We start from the raw sequence: 10,667 nt of genomic DNA, 5'->3' as shown, positions 1-10,667 counted from the left end.
TGTTGCCCAGCTGGGAGGAGGCTTTTGAAATGACCTACCTGCCCCAGAGCATAATTGATTTTTCTGTTCTGGTAGCCCCAGAGCATAATTTATGTCTTTGCTCTGGTCAGAGTGAGTTATCTCAGAGCTAAGGCTTTCAAGGTATGACTGTTTCTGTTCATTCTACCAGAGAATTCCTGACTGCCTGATGTCATGCTAACTAACCTGTCTCAACTTGGGAGAGGTTTTGCATCTGTATGGGATCCACTCCTGGCTCCAACTTAAATCTACATAACAGGTGCAACAGGGGGGAAATGATATGGACCAAGCAAGTCGCCCTTCCCCGCCCCACTGAAAAAAAACTTTAAGTTTTCTTTCCTACAGAGATTTTAAGGTCTCTTTTTCTTTTCTTTTTTTTAGATGTTTTTTCTTGGGAAATGTTGAGGAACAGTGTGTTTTTCCAGGACCCATCAGCTCCATGTCAAGTTGTTGTTTTCAATCTAGTTGTGGAGGGCACAACTCACTGGCCCGTGTGGGAATCGAACAGGCGAACTTGGTGTTATGAGCACTGCGCTCTAACCACTGAACAAACTGGCTGCCCACCAGTGGCTCAGCTCCAAGCTCAAGGTATTGTTTCTCGCTGGCCCACGTGGGAATCGAACCGCCAACCTTGGTGTTATGAGCACGGCACGCTAACCACTGAACCAACCGGCCGCGCAAGTTCCCTTTTTCTTGTTTTCTTTTCCCCACTTTCTTATGTCCTACCCCCTGCTTTAAATTATTACCCTAAAACTTGTGATTTATACTTATTGGTTGTAATCATTGAAGCCTAATGTTCTTTCCAACCCGTTCTGGGCCCAGTTCTTGGACAATTGACACCACCTGAGTGACCAGTTGAATGGCTACAGGCTTCATAAGAGCTGATGGATTTTTCCATCACATAGCCACCCCACATCAATAGCTTTGAGCTCTGCTCTTTAAGAAATTTATTAATTGAAATCTATTATTCCTCATGTAGGGGCCTTGGGGATACAGATGATACCCCAGCAAGATTACCAGTCCCAACCAATGAAGTCAACACGGTCTTCTAGGCGGATCTTGAGACCACTTCATCTCATCGAAGGTCAGATAGACGAGAGTTCTGTGAATTCCCCAATAGGTAAGGACAGTTCTATGCCCCTACCCAGCAGGAAGCAGATACAGAGGAAAAGACCTCCTGTCCCTCAACTTCCCATAGAGACTTTATGGGGATCACATCTCTCAAGGGGAAAACAAGGCAGGCAGCTAGAGGCAGACATTGGGTTTCTGCATTTCTGCATGTCCAACACAACCCACAGGATGCAACCGCCCAGAAGACCTCCCCTCTCTGTCCAAACTTCCTCTTTTCATTGTAATTGTCTACCCCTATGAGGAACAAATGGGTACAAAATACCCAACTAGATTAAACTAGTCCCTCGCACCTGTGCAGTAAAGGCCATAACAACCTTCATTTCATCTGGGCTTCATTATACCATCATTATAATGTCATACATATGCCCGGAAGTTCATTAATATCATTATAACAGACTGAATTCTGGGAAAGAACATGTGCAGTCTAAAAAGATGAAGTAATAGCCTCTTGTCAATCACAGGTGTCAATCGAGTGATCCTAGTCCTGGAAAGGAATAGCCCACTCTAGAGAAAAAAGGGGATAAAAACTCCAAGTCCTCGCCGTTCAGCTCCTTTTGAATCTCTTGAGCCTTGCCTTTGCTCGGGGCCCACTCTAAACCCTTTGGAGTGTACTTTTCCTTCTAGTAAACTGCTCTTTCTCTACTTTACCTCAGTATCTCATTCAATTCTTTGCTCGAGACGCCAAGAACCTGGACACTGAGCCGAAGAGGGCCCTTCCTCCGGCAGCTAAAGCAGCTAAGATTCCCAGTTTTGCTCGAAGGCCTGGGTTCGATCCCTGGTCTGGGAATCTAGCCCAGACTCCACCTGGGTTCGACCTCCGGTGTGAGAGGCAAGCCTGGACATCGTTCCAAGAAGGGCCCGCTCTCAGATAACACCTGTGTAAGTGAAGACACTGACACAGAGAAGCCAAGCCTTGTGCCCAGGGTCACACAGCCGGTTAACCCCAGAGCTGCAACCAGAAGTTAGGTCTCCTCTCCCCCACTCTGCTCTCTTTTCCCCCATGGCCCCATCCTTCTAGGTACAACAGGGATAACTTGTCCTACTTTAACCAGCCAAGCAGAGTCCCAGTGGCCTAGACAGAGGCTGAGATCTCTTTAATCCCATGACTGGATTTTCTTTGCTCAGCACTGGAAGGTTCTAGGGCTGGAAAGCATGGCGGGATCAGGCTTTCGCTGTTTGTCCAAAGCTTTTGAGAAAGATGACACAGCTGACCAGCACCGTGGTCACCCTGTGGTGAAGAGCCTCCACATGTCCCATCACCCTCCTGCCACCTGGGTCTCAGGGACTCACTCTCACAGGCCCTTCGGTGAAACCTCCCACCCCTGCCCCATACCTCTTTCTCCCCTTGGTTTTCTCTCTGGCTAGCTGTGGGTGTTGGGGACGGGTAGGTCACTCCCACCCAGGGCTTTTAATGAGAAGTCCTGTCATGCCCAGGCAGCGAAGATGAATAATTCAGTGAAGGAGGCCTAGGAAATGTTATTCTTTCAGAGAAGAGTCCTTTGATAGTGGGAGAGGCAGAGAAGGGCTGAATCTTATTATGGGACGAATAGGGGATGGGATGACAGTGATACAGGAGAGGAGGAGGAGGAAGCCTACACAGGAGTCACTAACAGAATTCTGAGGGATCTTTGTCCAAGCCACTTTGCCATTTAGGAGTTAAGCCTACTTAGGCTGGTGCCAGTCCCCAGTACTCTGTTGACTTTTGCCCCACAAGGCAATGATGTCTTTGACTGATGCCTACTGCCAGAGAGCAGTGGTGTCATCTCTAGGGGAGGTAGCCTGTTTTCTTTATTCATCGGACTTCAAAAATGATGCAGAGTGCTCAGAGCAGAAAGAAGACAGACGGAGGGAAGGAGTGACATGAATTCCTGGTCCTCGTTTTGGTGCCGGGGGAAAAGCAATAAACTCACAGAGCCCTTGCCAGCTTGCACTGGATCTGAGCACATATTCCTCCCTAGTTGCGGGGGGGGGGGGGGGTGTCCAGGAGGGGGTAGTCTAATTCTTAGACAGCGCCTTTGAGGATTTCACATCAACAGGTTTTCCTTAAAGGTGATGTGTTTCTGCTTCTGACAGCACATGATAGAGCCAAGCTTCCTCTCCGTTGACAATTTGGGGCACAGCACCAGGGCCCTATGTTGTCCTTGTCTGAATGGAAGGCGATAGTCATTAGTGGGAATTGACACGTGACACAAAGCAAGGTTTCCCATGCTTTCTGTGCCAAGGAGACCCAGTAGCTTATGCTCTGGGGTTCCAGAGTCAGAAAAGAGTGCATTTTAGCAGCAGCTCTACTACGTCCTGGCTGTGTGAACTTAGGCAATTTGCATCACTTCCTTGCGCCTCAGTGTCCTTTTCTCTAAAGTGAGTAACGGTAACAGAACTCCTTATGATTCCTGTGAGGACTACAGGAGACATAAAAGTGATCTGTGAGCTGTAAACTTTTATACTTGCGTCAGGGACACTGAGAAGTAGAATGGTACACTTAGTAACCCACACTCTTGCACTTGGGCCCCGGCAGACAAACTGATTTGCTGGTGTTGAGTACAAAGTATGTGGCCAAGGAACTGTCTCTGTGAAAAGCTAACTGGCATTTTGGGAAGATGTATAGTGACCTTAATCTCCATTGGACTTCTCTAGCACCAGAGGTATAGGGACGCAGGCTTTGAAGTCCAAGGGACCTGGGTTTGGTCCCAGGATCCATTTATTAACACGTGAATTTGGAAAAATGAATTAATGTCTTTGAGTCTCATTATTCTCACCTATGGAATGAAATTAAATAATGATTTCTACCCCTCAGTATTGTCATAAAGTTTAAATTAGAGGGTGTGTATGAAGTACTTAACATAGGCCCTGGCACATAGTAGTTGTTCAGTAAAGGGAGGTTTTAGATGCTGCTGTTATTTTAAGTGTTCAACAGACTCAAGCCTACATATAGTAGGCTTGATTCAAAAAATCTTCACTGAAAACCTACTGTACGCCCAGCAGGCACTGGAGACACGGTGGTGAGCAAAATCAGACATGGCACCTGCCTTCGTGGACTTTAGCCTAGTAACTTTCACTAAATGTTGAGTGAGTGAGTGAAGGGAAGACCCCATCTTGGCTCAGAAATCAACAACTCTTAAGTTATGAAGGTCTTGGAGGTTAAGGCTGAAGGGGAGATGATTATTTTTCCAGACTCTGGGACTCAGTTGCTCACTAAGGGAATGGGAAGAGGGTGCAGATGGTACCAGACGCGGGGGGGACAAACAGAGGAAGGAAGGTAGTGGTTTTTCTTTGTTTGTTTTTAAGGAGGAAGGAGTATCCAGTTCCTTTTGCAATAGAAGAAACCAAACCCACTGAGAGCAAAGTGAGCAAGTAACCCTTCACTAGCCGTAGACATGAGCAAAACTCACAAGGGCCTTCCCTGAGTCCTTTCTCCCCAATTTACTGCCTCCCCTTTCCTTATGAAAGCCTGCGTTTAGGAAAGGACCTAAGAATTCATCCACACTGCTGTGGTGCATGGCCAGTGCGAGCTGCCGGGGAACCAGCCTTAGGTCTGATTTCCGAGTCAAGACCTGGCTCATTATGTGGGTCAGTGAATCTGTTCCAGCATCATACCCATCTCCAGCCTCTGTTTCTTAGGAAAGACAATGGCCAAAGCAGTTGCCAGTGGGAGTTATAGAGCCTCTGATATGACCTGAGGCACTAGCCATCTTGTCAATTTGCTCTCCATCCGTGGGGATCAGTGCATTTTACTAGACAGACTGAGCCAAATGAGGGCTGTGGCAATGGTGCCGTTCGGAGGCCTGGCGAGGCAGAAGTGGAGGTCAGAGGAGCTGAGTTGCCAGCAACCTTTCCTGAGGAGTGTGCCTCCCGTTTCTTTGGAGAGTTACACTGTCACCAATGCCCAGCTGCCTTCTGGATGAGGTGACTATGGATACCCTGCTGACTTTTACTTTCTGTCTCCTCTTTCTGCCTTTGGCCAAAGAAAGAGCAAATCACTTAGGGCTGCAAAGAGCTGACTTGTTCCCCTACACATTGAAGGATTTCTCAGACTGCAGAGGCTTGCCTGAGGGGAATGGGGAAGAGTGGGAGGGCTGGCCTTCTCCAGAACCTTTGAGGGTTAATACACGTTAGCACTGGACGTCTTCCCCACCTTCCCAAGAGAGTTCCTGAGAGATGGTGCCTAATAGAAACCTGCCATTCCTCACCTCAGCGTTCCCTTTCCTCTCTGACACTTCTCCCTCCTTCAACGTTTACCTGTCCCCAGGACCGGTTTAATTTGCCCAGTATTGAAATCATCCCAGGCAAAACAGCCAGCCTTGCTCTTCACTAACAATTGGATTGAGGACTGAGGAGGCCTGGAGGCTTACTGGTTGCCATGGTGAGGAGTAGGCCCTGAGAGGATTAAGGAACTGGGAGCTTGAGTTTTTTTGTTTGTTGGTTTTGATGAGTTCTGTTTGTTTTTCTTCCCTCTCTCTTCCCCTCCCATCCACCCCTCCACAGTCTCAAACCACTAAATCAGAAGGAGATTACTAGGAGCAAAATCAGTTCCCAATGTGGGCTACACTAAAAACAGCCTGTCTGCTGAGGATAATTGGTGTGTACTTTGCAATGCAGACTCCTGGGAAGGCCAAGTTTGGAAAGTAAGATGTTACAACCTTTGTGGTGTGGTGCAGCATCTTGAGGCAGAGGGAGACTGGTAGAAGAGGAGGGTTCACTGAAGCTCTCAAGCCTCCATAGTTTTCCCTTGCTGGCCACAGAATAGGTAATGCATAGGCAAACTAAAAACCAGGAGTTTGAGCTGAGGGAGGCCTCTAGAAAAATGGAGGCAGCTCAGTCCTGGCAGCCAGGGAACGCCTGTGCTGTGTTTCCCACACCCCAAGATCCTTTTTAACTGGGGTCCACACACCCAGGCCACAAGATCTCCCTCCATCAGCTGCCTGCCTTCCCACTGGTGACCGAGGTAGAGCATATTTGTGGAGGAAAGGTGTGTTACACAAGGGCAGTGAGGGTATTACGTTATTATTATTATTATTATTTATTTATTTATTTATTTATTTATTTATTTATTTAATTAGTTTCAGGTGCACAAGACAAAGCAAAACTTAGACGTTTATCATTTATATCCCTCACACTGTGTGAACCCCCCTCCCCCATCCACTATCCCTCTGTACGTTCCCAAAACCTCTCACCTTCCCCTTATCCCCACCCCCCCGCCCCTCTAGCAACCCTCTGTTTTTCCTCCATGTTTCCAAAACTGTTTCTGATTAGTTCATTCACTTATTCTTTTCTTTAGATTCCGCATATAAGTGAGATCATATGGTATTTGTCTTTCTCTTTCTGACTTATTTCACTTAACATAATGTTCTCTAGGTCCATCCATGTTGTTGCAAATGGTAAGATTTCTTTCTTCTTTATGGCTGCGTAATACTCCATTGTATAAGTGTACCACAGTTTCTTAATCCAGTCATCTACTGACGGGCATTTCGGTTGTTTCCAGGTCTTGGCTATTGTGTATAGTGCTGCAATAAACATAGGAGTGCATAAAGATTTTTGAATTGGAGTTTTGGATTTCTCCGGATAGATACCTAGGAGTGGGATTGCTGGATCATAAGGTAGTTCCATTTTCAGATTTTTGAGATATCTCCAAACTGTTTATTATTATTATTTAATAAATAGATCCCTTCAATTAAACTCATTGCTCTGAAAAGGAAGACAGCTGATTCAGGGAGATTTTATGGATTCCTGTAAAGAATTACCTTGCTTCTTTCTTAATTGGCACCCTGAGGCTGAGGAGCTACACGAAGGGAGAAGGGCACAGGAGGAAAATCCTGAGTGCTCCAGATCATGGCAAATGGTGATGTCTCAGTGGCTTCTATCCCCTCTTTCATTCTGTGGTAACTGCATAAATCTAGCTTGATTGGATGAGCATCTCAGTGTGAAGGCATCAAGTGGTGTCCCTGTACCGCTAATCCAATTCTTTCATCCATCCTAGCCTGGGAATAGAGACCCTGCTCCCTTTTTAACCCTCCAAAATTGTATTCACAGCTTCTGAGGACTTTATTTATCCCTTATTTATCCAGGAAAGGTGCTGGCAACACTTAGGTGTTGCTTTGTGTATATTCTCAAGTCCTTGTGTCCATGCTTTATTCTCCCAGCTGGATGGCATGTTTCCTGAAGGCAGGCCCTTCCTCTTCAGGGTTTTGAATCAAAATAGGAGCTTGGTAAATGGATTTTGATTAACTGCTCGAGAACTGAGGGCCACAGGAAAGGTCCATGTGCTGTAAAACCAGCATAATGTAGCAACATTGAGAATATTGGCTTATTATAAAGAAAAAATAAGATTAAGTGCTTATCTCATGCCATAGACAAAATAAACGCAAGCAGTATTAAAGAAAAACATAAAAGGCAAAACTATACAACTTAGAAAAGGTAGGAGAATATCTTTGCAGCACTGGGGTGGGAAGGTTTTCTTAAGATGTGGAGAGCACAAATCATAAAGTCAAAAGTGGCTGGACTGATTAAAGTTCATTAAAAGTAAAGATTTCTTTTCCTCAGAAGACACAATGAGCAAATCAAACAGAGAGGTGACCGACTTGGAAAAAAATAGTTGTACTGTATTTGAACAGAAAAGATTAATACTCAGAATGTGTATGGCAAGGAAGAGACTGGAAATCTGAAGGAGAAAACAGCAAATGTACGAGTAGGCAATTTGCAGAAAGGGAAGTTCAAGTAAACGAATCATAATCATCTAAAGAAATGTTCAACCTCATTATTATTAGGCAAAGGCAAATTGAAACAGCAGGAAGATACTCTTTTACACCTATCAGATTGGCAAAACATTAAAAAAGAGTAAGCTGATAACAAATGTTCGTAACAATGCAGGGAGACAGAGATCCTCACACATTATGTAAATGTAGGAATTATGTAATGCTAGGAATTATGTAAATGAATACAGCCACTTTGGAGAGGAATTTGGAAGTATTTGGAAAAATTTTTTTGTTAAGTATATAGGGGTGAAAATTGTTAGTAAAATTACATAGATTTCAGGTGTACAACTCTGTAATACATCATCTATAAATCCCATGGTGTGTTCACCACCCAGAGTCAGTTCAGCTTCCCTCGCCATATATTTGATGCCCTTTACCCTCATCTCCCACTCCCACCCCCCTTACCCTCTGGAAACCACTAAACTATTGTCTGTGTCTATGAGGTTTTTTTTTATTTATTTTTTAAATTTATTGAGGTGACAATTGTTAGTAAAATTACATAGATTTCAGGTGTACAACTCTGTATTACATCATCTATGAATCCCATTGTGTGTTCACCACCCAGAGTCAGTTCTCCTTCCATCACCATGTATTTGATCCCCCTTACCCTCATCTCCCACCCCCCACCCCCCACCCACCTTATTCTCTGGTAATCACTAAACTATTTTCTGTGTCTATGAGTTTCTGTTTCTCATTTGTTTGTCTTGTTCTTTTGTTGTTTTTGGTTTATATACCACATATCAGTGAAATCACATGGTTCTCTGCTTTTTCTGTCTGACTTATTTCGCTCAGTATTACACTCCCAAGATCCATCCATGTTGTCACAAATGTTCCTATATCATCTTTTCTTACTGCCAAATAGTATTCTATTGTGTATATATACCACAACTTCTTTATCCATTCATCTATCGAAGGACATTTTGGTTGTTTCCATGTCTTGGCCACCGTAAACAAAGCTGCAGTGAACATTGGAGCACACGTGTCTTTATGTATAAATGTTTTCAGATCTTTTGGGTAGATACCCAGGAGAGGGATTGCTGGGTCATATGGCAATTCTTTTTTTTTTTTTTTTTTTTTTTTTTAATTAAATTTATTGGGGTGACAATTGTTAGTAAAATTACATAGATTTCAGGTGTACAATTCTGTATTACATCATCTATAAATCCCATTGTGTGTTCATCACCCAGAGTCAGTTCTTCCATCACCATATATTCGATCCCCCTTACCCTCACCTCCCCCCCCCACCCCCCTTACCCTCTGGCAACCACTAAACTATTGTCTGTGTCTATGAGTTTTTGTTTCTCATTTGTCTCTCTTGTTCTTTTCTTGTTTTTGGTTTATATACCACATATCAGTGAAATCACATGGTTCTCTGCTTTTCCTGTCTGACTTATTTTGCTCAGCATTACACTCTCAAGATCCATCCATGTTGTCACAAATGTTCCTATGTCATCGTTTCTTACCGCCGAATAGTATTCCATTCTGTATATATACCACAACTTCTTTATCCATTTATCTATCGAAGGACATTTTGGTTGTTTCCATGTCTTGGCCACCGTAAACAAAGCTGCAATGAACATTGGCGCACACGTGTCTTTATCTCTAAATGTTTTCAGATTTTTTGGGTAGATACCCAGGAGAGGGATTGCTGGGTCATACGGCAATTCTATTCGTAATTCTTTGAGGAACCTCCACACTGCCTTCCATAACGGCTGCACCAGTCTGCATTCCCACCAACAGTGTATGAGGGTTCCTTTTTCTCCACAGCCTCTCCAACATTTGTTACTATTTGTCTTGTTGATGATAGCCATTCTGACTGGGGTGAGGTGATATCTCATTGTGGTTTTGATTTGCATTTCTCTGATGATTAGTGATGTTGAGCATTTTTTCATATGTCTATTTCCCATTTGTATGTCCTCTTTGGAGAAATGTCTCTTCAAGTCCTCTGCCCATTTTTCAATTGGGTTGTTTGTTTTTTTGTTGTTGAGTTGCATGAGTTCCTTGTATATTCTTGATATTAGCCCCTTATAGGAGGCACTGTTTGCAAAAACCTTCTCCCATTCAGTTGGTGGCCTCTTTCTTTTGTCGATGGTTTCTTTTGCTCTGCAGAAGCTTTTAAGTTTCATATAGTCCCATTCATTTATTTTAGCTTTTACTTCCCTTGCCTTTGGAGTCAAATTCATAAAATGCTCTTTGAACCCAAGGTCCATAAATTTAGTCCCTATGTTTTCCTCTATGCAGTTTATTGTTACAGGTCTGATGCTTAAGTCTTTGATCCATTTTGAATTAATTCAGTATATAGTGACAGATAGCAGTCCAATTTCATTCTTTTGCAGGTCGCTATCCAATTCTGCCAGCACCATTTATTGAGGAGGCTGTCTTTTCGCCATTGTATGTTTTTTTGCTTCTTTGTCAAAAATTATCTGTCCATATTTATGTGGTTTTATTTCTGGGTTCTCAATTCGATGCCATTGATCTATGTGTCTGTTTTTCTGCCAATGCCATGCTGTTTTGATTATTGTAGCCCTGCAGTACAAGCTAAAGTCAGGGAGTGTGATACCTCCAGTATTGTTCTTTTTTCTTAAGATTGCTTTGTCTATTCAGGGTCTTTTGTGGTTCTAAACAAATCTGATGATTTTTTGTTCTACTTCTTTAAAAAATGCCATTGGGATTTTGATGGGGATTGCATTAAATCTGCATATTGCTTTGGGTAACATGGCCATTTTAACTGTTGATTCTTCCAATCCATGAGCACGGAATGACTTTCCA

At 43.7% G+C, this 10,667-nt stretch overlaps 1 pseudogene; it reads left to right on the top strand.

The window, feature by feature from the left end:
- The first annotated feature begins 2,301 nt into the window (after positions 1 to 2,301).
- The window catches only part of LOC148754658 (uncharacterized), a 42,123-nt pseudogene continuing 33,757 nt past the window's right edge, over positions 2,302 to 10,667 (top strand).

This window comes from Rhinolophus sinicus, chromosome 18 (genome assembly GCF_057876585.1).
Source record: "Rhinolophus sinicus isolate RSI-liver-muscle chromosome 18, RSI-T2T, whole genome shotgun sequence".
Lineage (NCBI taxonomy): Eukaryota > Metazoa > Chordata > Mammalia > Chiroptera > Rhinolophidae > Rhinolophus > Rhinolophus sinicus.
The sequence above is the reverse complement of the archived record's forward strand: the minus strand, read 5'-3'. Positions and strand labels throughout refer to the sequence as shown.